The following is a 16,356-nucleotide window of genomic DNA, read 5'->3' as shown; positions in this document are numbered from 1 at the left end:
CTGACTATCGGAAGTTCCGACTCACGCTGGGACTTTCGACGGCCACAATCACTGCGTAGGCTAAGTGACTGGGCATCAGGACTTCTAGCATGAGTCTTGACTTCCGACTATCGGGAGTTTCATCTTACGTTGAGACTTTCGACACCAACAGTCACTGAAAAATATTCTACGTGCTCGTGGAGTGCTAGGGTGTCTCTCTTTTGATTTTATTTTTATGCTTGAGCACTATATCTTCCTCAGATCAACTAAGTTTGCATCCCTCTTTATAGTGCGGCGGATCCTAAACTCATAAACAAAAATAAAACCATTGGAGAGCGCATAATGAGTAATAGCTGCGACATATCTCATTAAGATCATATTAGTCCCTAATTTGGATGTCATCAATACACCAAACCCCACATAGGGGGCAAATGCACTTTCAAATCCTCAGTCTAAAACATACTGAGTAAGCAACTCATCATCTGAGTACCAGTCCTCTACCACAACCCTGTTACTGTGGCTAGGCTCACTTGCGTTGCTTTGACCTGCCTGTCGCCTATAGTAAACGACCTCTGCTTCATCTGTGGCCGCTATGGCCTGAGTGAAGAATGCGTCGTCATCCTCCTCCGTCTGCAAGCCTGCCTCTGCTAGAGCGATGAGCTCGCTCAGTCTACCAGTTTTGTCCTCAGCCTCCTCCGTCTTCAAGCCCGCCTCTGCTAGAGCGATGAGCTCACTCAGTCTGCTAGTATCATCCTCAGCCTCCTACGCCTGCAAGCCCACCTCTGCTAGAGCAATGAGCTCACTCAGTCTGCCAGTGTCGTCCTCATCCTCACCCCCCTCATCAGACAATACAATCGGTGATTGAACGGTGCGACCAGCTCACGATCTATGCTCATCTAACTTCTTCTCCTCATACCTTGCACGAGCCACCTCTGCAGCATGTTCCTCGCTGCAACCAATCCCTTCATGTATAAAATACAATCAGTTAGCAACGTGATTATATTATATTTAAAATTAGGCAACGAAAAAGGCTTTCAAGCACTCACTATCACATAATGCAACAACATGCTCGTTCAAGACCTACATATGTACTCTTGTCTCCTCCCTTGCCTCCTTCCTTGCCCTCTCCTCCTCTAACGTCATCCGCCTCTCCAATCCCTATTTGTTAAGCCCAACATCGATCGGGTTACAAATATCGCGCTGTCTAGTAAACTCACGCATCTTTTCTTTGTGATGTTTAACGAATAGGTTAACGTAGTCAGGTCCATATCCCCTCTTCCGTGTAATTACTTGCCTCCCCTTTAGTTCATCCAAGAACTTAGCTTGACCATCATAACATTCCCACCTGCATTTCCTAGTGCTCTGTTCAAAAGAAATATTATATCATATATGTCTTAGCAAAAGAAACAAAATACGATTTCATGTTTACCACAAAAATAACTAACCTCATCATACTCAACCATATGGCCACAATAATGGCCTATTCCAAGCTCCGAAGGGACTAGGCCATAGTTGAATTTAACACCACATTCGCACATGACAGGAGGTGCTTTGTAAATTACCCTTTCTTTCTTTTTTTCCATAACCTTTCGCGGTTCTTCCGGCCATTGGTTCTTAGGACCATACAACCACTCCTTGAAACGATACTTCGACATTAAAAACACCTAAATAAGGTGACATTAGTACATGAACACATATAGCTCAACATTTCAACACATACACTTTGCACTTACTTCATGCTTGTTTGGACACACAAACTCCAACGTATTTTAAGGGTTTATCATAGCTCGATCTCTGCAATCGCACAGAGGAGGTTCCTCGAGTCGTCTAACTGCGGCTATGTGCTTCTCCTTAGCCGTCATTGGCGGAGGGTTAGGGGGGGTGGAACCCACCGCTTAAAGTGCTTACGTGGATGTCTCCCTCTAAACCAATCGTCGAAAAGGAGGTACCTAGGATCAAACTTGTCTGCACCGTCGATCCACTGAAGGAAAAAGCACCTCTCATGGTCCTACACAATGAGATTCCAACAAAATATTAGTAGCATACTTACACAAATAAAGAAAAAAGATAGTAGAAATAATTTCTTATATTAAAACGACTGCATGTGTAGAAGCATCGCGCCGCTGTGTCCGGATATTTCGATTGAAAAACATGGGCCGAGAAACCACAGTCACAATTGGGGGCAGGGAGGTCGGGAGGGACGGGGACATCTTTGCTAGACGCGTCGAGGTATAATTCTCGAGGACGACCCCGTTTTCGTCAAAACTCCTCCCAAAACATTTCTTGCATCTAACAAAATGGATGTAATTTAACAAACATAAATCAAAACATCACAAATAAATGTCAATGAGAACCATAACTACAATACAACCAATTTCGTTCTAAGAACCGAAAGCAATTAACATTAAACCCTAAACCTAGGGTTTCCCATTTGATGCACAACAATGAACCCATAACATAACTACATGCGCTGCGGTTACCTAGGTTTGCTTGCTTTTCTACGCATTGGCATCATCCTACGGTTGTATAATACAAATATTGAGGGATAGAATGAAACCCTAAGTAATGACGATTCTTAGGTTGAAAAATCTGACTAATATATACCAAATCGATGTGAAAAAACCAGGAGGGAAGCGAGAATACCTTGCTCTCGAAGATCTACAGATCAAATCAAAGTTTTCAAGGTCCAATATGTCGATTCGTGAGGTAGGGCGAAGTGGGAAGAGAAAAAACCCGAGAGGGAGGAGAAAGAAGAGGAAGAAGGCTCGGGCAGGAAGGTTGGGCCGGGGTTAAAACATAAGCTCTGCGCCAGTCACCCTGGCGCCGAGCTCGACGCCAATGTCACCTCCACGTGGGTCTCGAGCCCAAGAAGCTCGGCGCCAGCGTCCCTGACGCCGAGACTGATGCTGGCGCCGAGCTAAGGGTCCAGATTCTGAAATCTTTTCTTCATGAGCGTATTTTGTAAAAAACTTTTTTTAAAAAAAGGGCTAAAAAAATAAAAAATTCGGGGCTCTCGGCCACCGATTACTGGCCGTGTCCGGGTCGCCGCCCCACTGGTGCGCTTAACATAGGCATCCAGCGGCCTCGCTCAGTCGCTCCTCAGCCGGCCAGCCCCCACCTCCCTCAGTCCCTCTCTCCTGTTCCCGTGGGCGGCGTTCTCCCGTGCCCATGGCGATCTCACGCCTCTAGCCCATCGTCATACTCCTCGTGCTCCGTGCCTTCGCTTCGCTTCCCACGCAGGCCGCTGCGAGAGGCGGCCGCGATCCGTCAGGTCTCTCTCTCTCCCTTCTCTTCCTCTGACCTTGAGATGTCGAGGTTGGATATGCATTGCAATGGGGGCGATGATGCGGGTTGGAACTTATAACCGTTCCCCATCCGTGTGAAGCGGTGGGTTCCGTGTCCCACTTGGGACCCTCGGGCACTGCAGATCCGGTAGCTCGCAATGTTTTCAAGTCGTCCAGTCGAACCTAGTCGCCATGGGACCGGCCAGAAGACTAATCACGATTAGTCGTCGACCAGGACGATTAGTCGAACCTAGTCGACCCTTGGTCGTCCTATATATCAGGATATATATACCTACTATATATATACCTATATATACTATATAGTATACACAATAAAGCAAGCATCAAGAGCATCTCTGTCTCCTACTGAGTTTAGGTGGTGACTTACTTGTGGGAGTTGTTTTCTTCTCTTTTCTGCCATGTCCAGAGGTCCATATTCCTGTCCCAAACTCCATTTCTTTGCTGACTTGCTACTGGAAGCCTAAAATACCAAAGAAGACCATAATTAGCAACACTAATGTAGTCTTGATCTTGACACAACTCAACAGCAGCACTGCTGCAGTAGCAAATAACTAGCATTTAGCAAACAAGTTCAGTACACATAAGCTAAAGTGTTCAAGTTCAGTACACATAAGCTAAACTGCTAAAGTGTTCAACACAGTCACAAACATTGACATCTAATTTAACAGTCCAACAAAAGCAGGCAACTAGCCATCTAATTAAGCAAATCAACATTAAAAGTGAAGCCTCCATCTCCATCTCCAGTTGGTCCATCTCCAGTTTCAGTTGGTGCAGATTCTTCATCCTCCTCCATTGCTATTGCTGAATCTACATGCTGATCTTGGTCTTCATCATCAACTTCATCAATATCTTGAGTCGGAGTCACTGTGTTCCTTGGACGCTTCCTGTTCCTAGCATAAGTACGCCTCACAGGGGCAGCAACAGCAGAACGAGTTGCAGTAGCCCTAGGCAAGTTACGTCCCTCTAGACCCTGACTTGCACCAATAGCCTCATCCACAACAGCCCAAGTCATAGGGCTAGATAACAAGCCGGCTCGGCTCGTTTCGGCTCGGCTCGTTTTGACTCGTTAAGATAACGAGCTAGCTCGGCTCGGCTCGTTATCCTAACGAGCCAGAAAGTCAGCTCGGCTCAGCTCGTTAAAAGCTCGAGCTGGCTCGTTAAGCTCGTGAGCCAGATATAAAAAATACACAAAATATAATATTTGCATTTATCTAAAGTTTGAGAATAATAATAATACAAAAGAAATGCATCTAACAACCTTAAATCGAATAAAAAAATTAATATGCGCTAATATATATACAAGTGTAATAAAATACTATAGTATTCATGTATCTAACAACCTTAAATGATACTTTTTTTCCTAGTAGCTTGGCTCGTTTAGCTCGCGAGCGGCTCGCGAGCTGGCTCAAGTTGGCTCGTTATAGCTAACGAGCTAAAATCTTGGCTCGGCTCGGCTCGTTATCTTAACGAGCCGAGCCGAGTCGAGCCAGCCACGAGTCGAGCGAGCTAACGAGCTTTGAGTTTTTCGTCCAGCCTTACCAAGTCATAGCATCGCCACCACCTTCCTGAACTGGTTCTGGTTCACAATTTTCATTGACCCATTCATTTTCCCAATGAAATTCATCAAGCAAGAGTGGATTGCATATCTTTCCTTTGGAACCCAGCTCTCTAATTTTTTAAATCTGTTTTTCATCTTGCGGTTGTAACTGACATATACCAACTTATTTAACCTTTGGTGCTCTAATCGGTTTCTCTTTTTTGTATGGACCTACACAAAATATAATGCAGAATCACATATCAATATTACTAGTTTGCTACTATACTTAATTACTTAGCAGTAGTACACTAGCACTTACAGCAGAAAATTCACTCCAACTACGCTCGCATCCAGATGCAGCGCAACAAAGGCTAACAATCCTTTTTGCTAAACATTGGAGCTCATATGTGAGGCCACCATATGCACCCCACCAAAGCACTGTAATTTCCATAATTCCATTTCAAACATAGAATTCCATTATTAGTTCATTGCTAACTACTTTAAAAAAAAAGGGAAGGAAATAGTTATTAGAGAACTTACTATGATTTTTTCTATCTCTGTCTCTTATTGCTCCTGGCTGTGAGAAGGATTCGCCTTCAGCCCTCTCATAGTCTTCTGCCTGCTTGCTTATCTTGTTCTGCTCCTCATCATTAGTCACCATCTTCCACATAACTTGATTAAACATGATTCTCAGTCTTCCTGCTTGTCTCCTATCCTTTTCCTTTAGGGCAAAGAACTTGCTTGGATTCAAGTATAGGGCTGCTCCATACAGCTGCTGCTCCATTTGGTTTTCCCATCTGTTGTCATAGTATTTTAGTACCTCTTTGAGTAAATCTGGTTTGCGTTGCAAAGAATCCTTGATTGCGGCCTTTGCAACATCCATGGCTGCCATAATCTCAGGAGCTGCTGGTGTCTCATCTCCATCTGCTATTCTTAGAGCTACAAGAAGTGGTTGTGAAGCTCTTAGGCATAATTCCACTTTATTCCAAAATGGCATTGAAAGGATAATGTTCTCAACTCGTCGGCCTTCTTGAGTGGTAGAGAAACCGGTAGCATGCCATTCATCACTAACCACTAAATTCCTCAATCCACTCCTGTTCTTATGCAGGCTTGCCAATGTGAGAAATGAAGTGGCAAAGCGAGTTATAGCTGGCCTCACAAGATCTCCTCCAATCTTATTTCGCATTAGATCTAGAACCCTCCCATGCTTGTACATGAATCTGGTCACCTTCTGTGCCATGTTGATGCAAGTGTGGAATTCCTTGATCTTCCCAATATCCTCCAACAACAAATCCAAGCAATGGGCTGCACATGGTGTCCAAAATAGATGTGGGATCCTCTCCATTAAAAGCCTCCCTGCTGCCTTGAAGTTGGCTCCATTGTCAGTGACAATCTGCACCACGTGTTCCTTCCCAACCTTATCAATTTGCTTCTCCAACAAGTCAGCCAACATATTCGCATTTGCTATCTCACTTGAAGCATCAACAGACCCTAGAAAGAAAGTCCCTGCTGGACTGTTAGCAAGGAAATTGATGAGATGGCGGTGGCTTGTGTCAGTCCACCCATCAGACATTATGGTGCAACTATATTCCTTCCAAGCCTCCTCATGCTTCTTCCTCAACTCCGCTGTTCTGTTCACAGCTCTTTCAAGCAGCGGAGTCCTAACATCATGATATGATGGTGAGCGGTACCCAGGACCATATTGTCCAATTGACTCAAGTAAAACTTCCCAGCTTCTTGAATTAATGACGTTCAATGGAATGCGATTCTCATAAAAGAAATCGGCAACATGATCATCAACAATTACTTTGGCCTCCTTATTTTTCTTTGTGCACTGCTCAAGTGTAGGTTGACTTTGCTTGGATTTGTGCCTCTCTGCAACTACTTCTTCTGGTGACTTGCAAAGCATGGAACTCACTGACCTGGACTATTTTTTAGTTGCTGGTTTTGCTGCAGCAGATATAGTGAAAGAAGTGATGGTAGCCTGAGCAATCTTCTTCTTGGCTTGCTTAACTTTTGTTCCAGAACTTGGTACTGGTACAGCTGCAGGTTCTTCTGCACCAGCAGCATCTTGTTCATCTTCATCTTCTGTAGGTACCTCCACAAGAACAGTCCTTGAACTCTTTTTCAGATAAACAGCTATCTCCTTCCTAACTATTGCTAAAGTATTAGGACATTTTATTGTATCTCCATACCCCCTAGCAAGGTGCTGCTTGAATCTGCATATTCCGGATGGGACTACCTTCCTGCAAAATATGCACTGCACAAAGTCCTTCTTATAAGGATCTGGCCACCACCCATACTTCCATCCTGGGTCTTGAGATCTTGCCTTTCTCTTTGTGTCAACAGCATGGGCAGCAAGATCTGAAGGTAGTTTTGCTATAGCCCTCTCAATTAGGGAAGGAATATCTTCTAGAGTAGATGAGGAAGCCGTGGCAGCAGGATCTGACCCAACTGATGAATCTAGAACACCTCCTTCAAGGTCAGGCGGAGGCATGTACACTTCAACATTTGCACATCGTCGATCCACATCTGCAGAAGAACAACTTCTTAGGATGGACGATGGAGAGCCAGAGAATAGCAGAGGGACAACAGTACATCACAACAAGCAACCTAGTAGTTTAGCAGAGAGCCAGAGAGGCTGCAAAGTGAGGGATGGGGAGGAGGGAAGAAGATGGAGAGGGGAAAGGCACATACCGTCGTTGGAGCAGCTCATCACGAAGAACGGCGACTGGAGGCGCACGGGGAAGACTGGAGGCGCATGGAGCAGCAGCCGTCACGCATAGGAGAGAAGAGAGAAAGAGCAGAGCAGCAGCAGCCAGGAGAGGAGAGGAGAGCAGCAACAGCCAGGAGAGGAGAAGAGAGCAGCAGTAGCCAGGAGAGGAGAGGAGAGCAGCAGCAGCCAGGAGAGGAGACGAGAGCAGCAGCAGCCAGGAGAGGAGAAGAGAGAAAGAGCAGAGCAGCAGCCTCTTGTATATATATTACAGACCCTAGTGGGCCAAATTGGCAGCCCAACTACTCACCTGGAAGCCCAGTCAGGCAAGCCCAAAGAAGGCAGTGCCCAGCCTGGTCGTGCAGCCCTCTGGTCGGACGACCAGGTTTCTAGTCGAGCTAATCGAGTCGAAGTCTCTAATCGAGGTCATGGTACCGACCAGACCGACTAATCGCGATTAATCGGACGACTTGTAAACATTGGCAGCTCGTTTCGTTTTGGTGGGTGCTTATAGGATATTTTTTTAGGGAGTTGTCCGGTGCCTGGGATTCAGTATGTCATTTTGGTACAACCGTCGTTGATTGGGGATGAACAGAGTCGGCGCACGCTCAGTGATGCCGGGGATGAGCTAGAATTATAAAAATATCATGCTCTTCAATACGTGATGTGTGTGTTGACTGTTGAAGAATGAAGACTACGGCCTATCACGTATTTATTTAGCTTATTAAAACAATGGTATACATTTTTGTAATGGCTTGATTAATCATTAATCTGGAGTTTTGTAGTGGCTTATTTTGTCCACGCTCCATCCAAAACAGACTCATACCCATGCCCTTCTCTGATCTGATCAAGTTATTCTTATCTTGACTAACCTCATCATCTATCTGTTATTTTCATTATGCAGTTACTGACGTATCTATTATTTTGTTTGTCCACTGTGTGCAGATGATGGAGCTCATGAGTCATTTTCACGTAAACTTCTTGAAGATAAGCCACCTCAGATCATGTATGTTTAGAATTAGAACTTTTAAGGATTTTTTTAATATAAAAACAAAACAATGTGTGTCTCAGTCTCATGACATTATTGGTTGACTCTGCTGTGTATGATTTTGAAATACATTTAGAGAAGAGATGGTCCGTGGATACATGAGCAATGCTGAGCTTGAGGCTGCTGTACATGCCTTTGGAAGTCGTTGTTCTAATATCTCCAGGGTGTACAGGTACATGATGTATAATGTTTTACTTCTTTGTGATCATTACATTTGGAGCTTCTAAACAAACTTTTAAGACCATCAGTTTTTAAAGACATCTAAATGCCTGCATCATTGGTGGGTAGTCATATATGGTATATTGTAGAATTCAAAATCATTATCAATCTTGATAGGTAAAAGCAAAAGGCTAAAATAAAAAATGTCGCTTTCAAAAGAAAATCAATCATGAAATGCCAACTTATAAACATAATTATATCCATAGATACATGTATAGTTCTGTTTTACTTCAGATTGTTGAATTGTTCCATGTTCATTGTCCATGATTAGCCCTTTTTAAGCAATTTCATAAATAACAGAATAATGTGGTTTCAATCTCTTTATTCTGTTTGTTTGCTATGCAACTTCGATATTTTCCTTGATTATCACAGTTTTTAAGTGTATTACTTATTTCTTCCTTTATTTCCTGCCCTCCAGTATTCTCATATGTTCACACTTCACTTACCTTTTGTTTCCTCTCTTTGAGGGATAACACAAACCTGTTATCAGCAATGGAAAGAGTGTGAATCATTTTCCATTGGTATGTAACTTAAATGGATGTACATTTTGTATGTTTCTCTTAGTGTCAAATTTACATACTGGGGAACACTTCCGATTGTTCTTGTAGTGGGTGATTGAAATATCGGACAAGCCCAGGCAAAGAGAAGCTGAACCAGCATTCAAGGTTTGTGGTACCATTTTATTTAACGCTATTGAGTGGGGCTTTCCTTTTACGTAATTTGGAGAATGGAAATAAACTCCTGGTTGGAGATTTCCTGTGATGATCATCTCATTAAATCAATTTCTTGAATTCGACTTCCATGATGCCATACCCTTTCTTTCTTTTTTCACTCTTGTTAATTCATTGGGAACTAACTCTTTTCCCCACATCTTGAGCACAGAAATGTTACCTATGTAGGATCACACTTAACACATTTTTCTGAGTGGCAAACATGCAATCAAGTAATGCCATATTACTAACCTGAATTCCTATACTAGATCCATGCTTAAACACATGGTTTTCCTGCAACAAAGTGCATTGACAATTATTCTGCTGACTTGCTCTGTTGCTGGAGTTAATAACCTCTTATGTTCTTATTAAAATGAAATCGATGATGAATGCTCTAGGTTGTTTATCCTAATCTCAGTATTGAAGATAGCAAGAATTTATATGTGATTTAATTTGTGCTACACATGCAGATCATTGGAAATGTTCATGGTGACGAGCCTGTTGGAAGAGAGGTTCTTATGCATCTTGCAAATTGGCTGTGTGATAACTATCTGAAGGATTCACTGGTAAAAGCAACGTTCCTCTATTGTTACTTGCTCTTTGGTCACCCTGCAGTTTACCAATAGAGAACCTCTTGCAATTTTTAGCTTTGTGATAACTACTTCCAGTATTTTTGGAGTTGGTGTTCTGATGATATCATAATTTTGGTACAAATACAATAACACATGAAAGTTATTCAAAATATGAAGTATGAGATGAAATTCTAAAGGATGCTGTTTTTACTTAGTTTACAATATATTGTTCAACATTAAGATCTGGTGTTCCATGTAACTATGATGTATAGCAGAACATATTTTCACTAATCTGTGAAAATGGTTAACTGTATATGGAAATGTCAGCAGTTGAACTAATTTCTGTAGGCAACTCTCATTGTTGAGAACATGCACCTTCATATACTTCCGACAATGAACCCTGATGGATTTGCTCTTAGATGGCGTGGTAATGCAAACAATATTGATCTCAACAGGGATTTTCCTGACCAAGTGAGTACTTTATGTTGCACCTCTTTTCCTTATGGAAGCATCTACTTCCCTTTTTGTACTTCCTTTTTCCTTGTAGCCATTCAATTGACACTAGCCGAAATTGACCGTTTTTCTCCGTTAACAACGATATTGACTACAGACAGCCTGAAACTAGAGCCATTATGAATTGGGTAAAGCAAGAGCACTTCACGGCTTCTGCTAGCTTGCATGGGGTAACTATTCTCACCTACTGTGGTTATAATATCACTTGTTGAAATGAGGTTTTCTCACCTACTGCTAGCCTGAAACTATGGTTTTCTCTTATTTGAGTTTTTCAGGGGGCTCATGTTGCCAACTATCCATGGGATGGAACTAGAGACACAAGGTGTTTTCTTCTTCTACTTAATTAACATTCATTTTTTCAAGTATCTCAATTAATAGTGTTCTCTCTAAAACTTTTAAATATGTAGAAAGTATGAGAAGGGCGGGCCTGGTGCAAGCGGTAGAGTCTTACCGCCTGTGACCGGAAGGTCCCGGGTTCGAGTCGCGGTCTCCTCGCATTGCACAGGCGAGGGTAAGGCTTGCCACTGACACCCTTCCCCAGACCCTGCACAGAGCGGGAGCTCTCTGCACTGGGTACGCCCTTAGAAAGTATGACAAGCTTTTCATGAAGTATTGCCCAAAAATTGTGGTAGCTTATGCACAATAGATTGTTGTGTTTGCCTTCTTTTAATTCTTTTACTATCTTCCCATGGTGCTAATGGTTATTTGAAGTTTGGATTGCAAGTAGGTGCCTTAATCTATCTAATAAGATGTTGCTGCTGTTGGTTGCATTTTCATTCTTTGTATGAAAATGGTCTGTTTTACTATCACTTTGTCCTCTTGACACCTAAACAAAATTTTGACTCATTTTGCTCTGCCAAACTATTTAAACTGGGCCAGTTCACCCACTAAGGAAAATATTCTATTTGCTTCTCCCTGTTCAAATACTGATTTACTTTTGTATCATAAGGTATGTTGGCATCTATCAATTTGCAATTTTACACCAGCAACACAATGTGTACATGGCGAAGAAAAATCATTAGGTGGTGATTTTTTTGCCACCATGGTAACACTGAATTTCATTACGACAGCAACGAAATTACAACGTTCAAGTTTCATTAGGTGGGGGCTGTTTGACTTATTTAAAGAGTTTGGGTGACCAGTCGAAATTTTGCGGCCGGGGGAGGGGGGGGGGGGGGGGGGGGGGGGGGGGGGTTCAAGGCAAGGGTTGTCAAGTGTCGGGACATATTGCCATCAACTTCATGCCTGACCGTCTGTAGCAGCTGATTAATAAAGTACTGTGAAGTGAACCATTAATGCAGAGTTTATGAGTGATTCTGGGTTGCCACAAACAACCGGATTTACACACACACAGGGTATCTCGCCTACTCCTCTATCAAGTCTCCCTCTCTCAAAATATCCAACGATGTGATGATAAGCCTATTTTCTGAATTCTATCTGTGGTTGCTTTCTTTGATTTGCTGATTGTCACCACTGGTTTTTAGGGCCCAATGTGACTTCCTTGGTTTCACATTGTAACATTCTCAACAAAGATTTGACTTCTTACAGCAAACACTACTACGGATGTCCTGATGATAAGACGTTCCGGCACATGGCATCTGTGTATAGTTGGTCCCACTACAACATGTCTTTGAACAAAGAATTTGAAGGAGGGATAACAAATGGAGCATTGTGGTAAACAAACAATAGCAAGTTCATACTGCATATGAGATTTTCTTTATCTAGGTTGTGTATGTATGGGCTTTGAATCAAACAACATTGTTGCTGGTGGTTCAGGTATCCAATATATGGTGGTATGCAGGACTGGAACTATATACATGGAGGCTGCTTTGAGTTAACTCTGGAGATTAGTGACACAAAGTGGCCAAAAGCAGATGAGGTACCTTTGCACTTCTACTGTTGCAGACCCAGAGCATTTGATAATTATTTTTCTGTTCTGTTGTTTATTCTATCATTTTGCTACAGCTTCCTGTCATCTGGGAACACAATAGGATGAGTATGCTCAATCTTCTTGCAACCCTAATAAAGGTAATATGTTTCCACAGTAGTCTCTTTATGCACTGCAAAGGGTGATTTTTGCACTAATTGAAATGAAATGGTGTTGGTTAGTGAATTGAGGCACATGGTTGCTCATGTTTAGACCAGGGTTTGGATCATGTACTGGTAACTGGTTCATAGTAATGTTTGTAGCTATCCATTTATTTTCTATAACTAAAAATGCAGGGCAACCAAATTTTTAGAAAGCAGCTGGTTCAGGGTACCCCATTTTGGCTAAGTTGCTCTGAGTTCTGAACAAGCCCAACCAATTTTTCTTAGAATTTCTCATTGCTAACTGTCACTGCAATGTCATGAGCACTAGGAAGCTTATCCTGCTTTCCTTTTTCAACAAACCTTTCACTGTTTGTGATGGATAACTGTTCTTCTAATTGGGTCATTGGGATGATGTTTTTGCCACTACTGTCTCTAGTTCTGATCAGTATGTTTGTCTGTTAAGCCAGGATTTTGTGGGATGTTTTCTTCTTATTTGGTAAGAACAGAGTTTATCAAGTAATATTGCAGTTATTCCAATTTCAGTACAAGATATCCTTATCATTGTCTTTAAACGAAAAAAAGGGAATTCTGTTTGGACTGGAGGAATTCTGTTGAGTCGTGACTTGTGACCCTCCAAAGGTTACTTAGGTAGGTTTGATGTTATTGTGATGTGTGATCATTCTTAAGTGTGCCCCCTGAATCCCTGATGCCACCATCCATTCTTAGTCCCACAAATTTACTTTATGCCCTGTATTAATTGGAGAAACCTTGTGGTTCCTCTATCTGCTTCTGGGAGTTAACCTTTTTTTGTTCTATCTGCAAGAGTTACCAGAGTGTATCTGGCTGTCCCATCATATTGACTCTAGTTTTAGTCAGGAGTTCATGGAAGGATATTTGCAGCAGATAATGGCAGGCCTATACCTGGCTCAGTGATGATAAAGGGCATTGATTCCAAGGTTAGTTCATTTTGGCTGCATTAATTATGTTATGTTAGAATGGATGAACTGAAAAATGAATATAGATTGTTGATACGAGTTTGCAGACTTACTTAACTTTTTTTTTTCTATAGGTAAGCGCGAGCAGTACTTTCGGAGATTACCATCGAATTGTTGCACCTGGTGAGACATATGAAGGTAAATTCTTTTCATTAGTTTATCATCCCATATGCAACACAGCATTTATGTAAATTCTATTCATTAGTTTACCATCCCATATGCAACACAGAGTGAAGGTAAATCCTTTTTTTTGGTAGTAAGACCAAGTTGACCACCCATTTGATAAACAAATGAAATCAATAGCCTGAAATGCATACCATTGCTACTGTACTGTCCCTCTATAAAATCAGTGACATTTCTGCCATCATTCGTGGCAGTCGTGGCATCAATGGAAGGCTTCCGGCAAAAATCTACACGCATCATGCTGGAGCAGGAAGCTGTCAACCTGGATTTCATCTTGGACCCGGACGGAACTGATGTGCAGATGAAGCTACCCCGTAACGACAAGGGCTGCCACTGCGACAATGCCAAGCTGTTCCATGTTCAAGAAGCTCACCTCTGGTTGTATCTTCTTATCGTATCCGTTATCCTGACCCTCTATTTAGTCTTCAAGAGAAAAATGGCATCTAGGTTGGCATCAAAGTTTCTGACATATAGATACTCATCACTCAGACGGCCTGTTGCTGTATAACAGGAATTTTGTGCCCTAGGAGGCTAGGACAGTTTTGTAACTCACATAGGCTCTTACTAAAACAGCCCAGTTGTTGTATAAGTTGAAGGATGAGCAATGTACCATGGAAATGGAAGTTTTGCATCAATGGAAAATATCACAATCTCAAGGTATATTGTGTGGTACAGATGAGGGAGGATGCTGTAGTTTTTCTTTTGGGGTGGGGGTGGGGGTGGGGACGGGGCGTTGTTGTGTGACGATGCTCTACCTTCTAGGAAGCTGCTATTTCATTGGCCATTGTTGATCTTCAGTGAAAGTACAGCTAGCACTCTAGCAGGTAGTTTCCTTATGTTGGCAACAATGCGGTACCATGAGCAACAAGAAATACACGTCAATACCCACTTTGCCACGCACCTATAGGAGTTACCAAGTCAAACATGCTTATGCGTAACATGATGCCAACTACAGAAGCTATATGTGATTGGGTTGGTGTAAGCAGTCTCTGCCTTTACATTGTTGTACCACATACTACTGACTTTATTGGGCTGCTAACATGAAGAAAAAAAAACCATGCTGGTCTCCGATTTGGTCCTCGAGGATCTGCATAGCTTTTCTGCTCGGGGGTCGAGTGACCATGTTACTAGCCTAGTATTTGACCTTTTCTTCTTTTCTCCTATTGAAAATTAACATCGCGTTTGGTCCTTAGTAGGATCTGCAAAGCTTGTAGCATAGCATGGATGGAGCCGCATTCATTTTTTAACCCAAGAAGAAAATGCAGCCTCTACAAATAACAATACACAAAGATCAATCTATCTACAAGTGAAACTGGAGGCATCAAATTTTCATGTCCTGAAGAGATAGATATTTATCGGTTGCATAAATACTCGATGGACAATATAAAAAGAGAAATCTATCTACACTATGTCAATACCTCAAGTCTAAAATCTTCATGGCTTTGAAGTTTGAAGAGATATTTTGCTTGGAATATACAAAGAGAAATTTGTCTACAATATGCCAATACCTGAAATCTGAAATCTTCATGGCTTGAAAAGATATTTTGCTTGGATCTAATTTGATTGGGTGGTACCACTACCACGCGAAGCAACGCCATGTCCTTATCGCAGCCTCCTTTTCTCATATTACCCAGGTAGCTCTAGCCGGGCACGAACGAGCCCAGTTCTCCTCGGCAATAGAAGAACTAGACCGGGCCTTCAATGGTCACGACACTACTACTACCACTACAACTACAAGTCACCCCCACAGCATCAATTTGTTCTCCCTGATCATCGATAACAAGGAAAAAAGCAGCACAGATAAATAAAAGTTTGCAACGACGATATCGACCCTGCAGAGAGGGAAAAAAATATCTGCAGTTCTAGATGATGAAGTAGAGCAACAGCTGATCTCTGACTCTCTGAGCTGGCCGTGCATGCATGGCATGCACTGTTACTGTCGATGTAGGCACATATATGCACGCACCACGGTCATGCATTGGCTAGCCTGCACCCTGCAACAGTGGGTATATATGTACGTGGATAGTGTGTTGGAAAACGGTGGTTTCCAGCAGGTGGGACTAGAAGGAGGTAGTCGAAGCCTTCGCCCGGATAGGTGCCTCATGTGAAGACGTGTCAGATGGAAAGTGGGTCCAGACCAAAATAGGGTTTCATAAATGCATTCAACTACCTCCTCCCTTTACAGAGTCTATGTTCCTTTTTTATAGGGCACTGCTTGCTAATGCTACTCTTTCATAATTTTACCCCTTGACGGTTACAGTACATCCTCGGAATATTTCTATGCTAATACAAACTGCTAAGAGTAATTTGGGTGCCTTCTTCTTCAACCGCCTTTGCTTGATGGGCCGCACCCGTGAGTCCGTCTGCGGCCCACGGCCCGGCACCGCTGTCCTTCAGAAAGTCCCTCGACTCTCGGGGCCTTCGTCCGGGGCGACCTTCGCCCGTACCTGCGCACCGACTCTTCGTAGCCTCCGCAGGTGCCGCTCGAGCCTTCGCCCTTGGTTGCATCCGAGTACCTCCGGTCGTCGAAGCCTCCGCTCAGGGCGTCGAA

At 42.8% G+C, this 16,356-nt stretch overlaps 1 pseudogene; it reads left to right on the top strand.

Annotated features, from left to right (window-relative positions):
- The first annotated feature begins 3,147 nt into the window (after window positions 1-3,147).
- LOC136529126 (carboxypeptidase SOL1-like) lies at window positions 3,148-14,439 on the top strand (annotated as a pseudogene).
- Window positions 14,440-16,356: the final 1,917 nt, after the last annotated feature.

The sequence above is a fragment of the Miscanthus floridulus genome, chromosome 19 (genome assembly GCF_019320115.1).
Source record: "Miscanthus floridulus cultivar M001 chromosome 19, ASM1932011v1, whole genome shotgun sequence".
Lineage (NCBI taxonomy): Eukaryota > Viridiplantae > Streptophyta > Magnoliopsida > Poales > Poaceae > Miscanthus > Miscanthus floridulus.
This window is presented reverse-complemented; position numbering and strand designations above follow the sequence as displayed.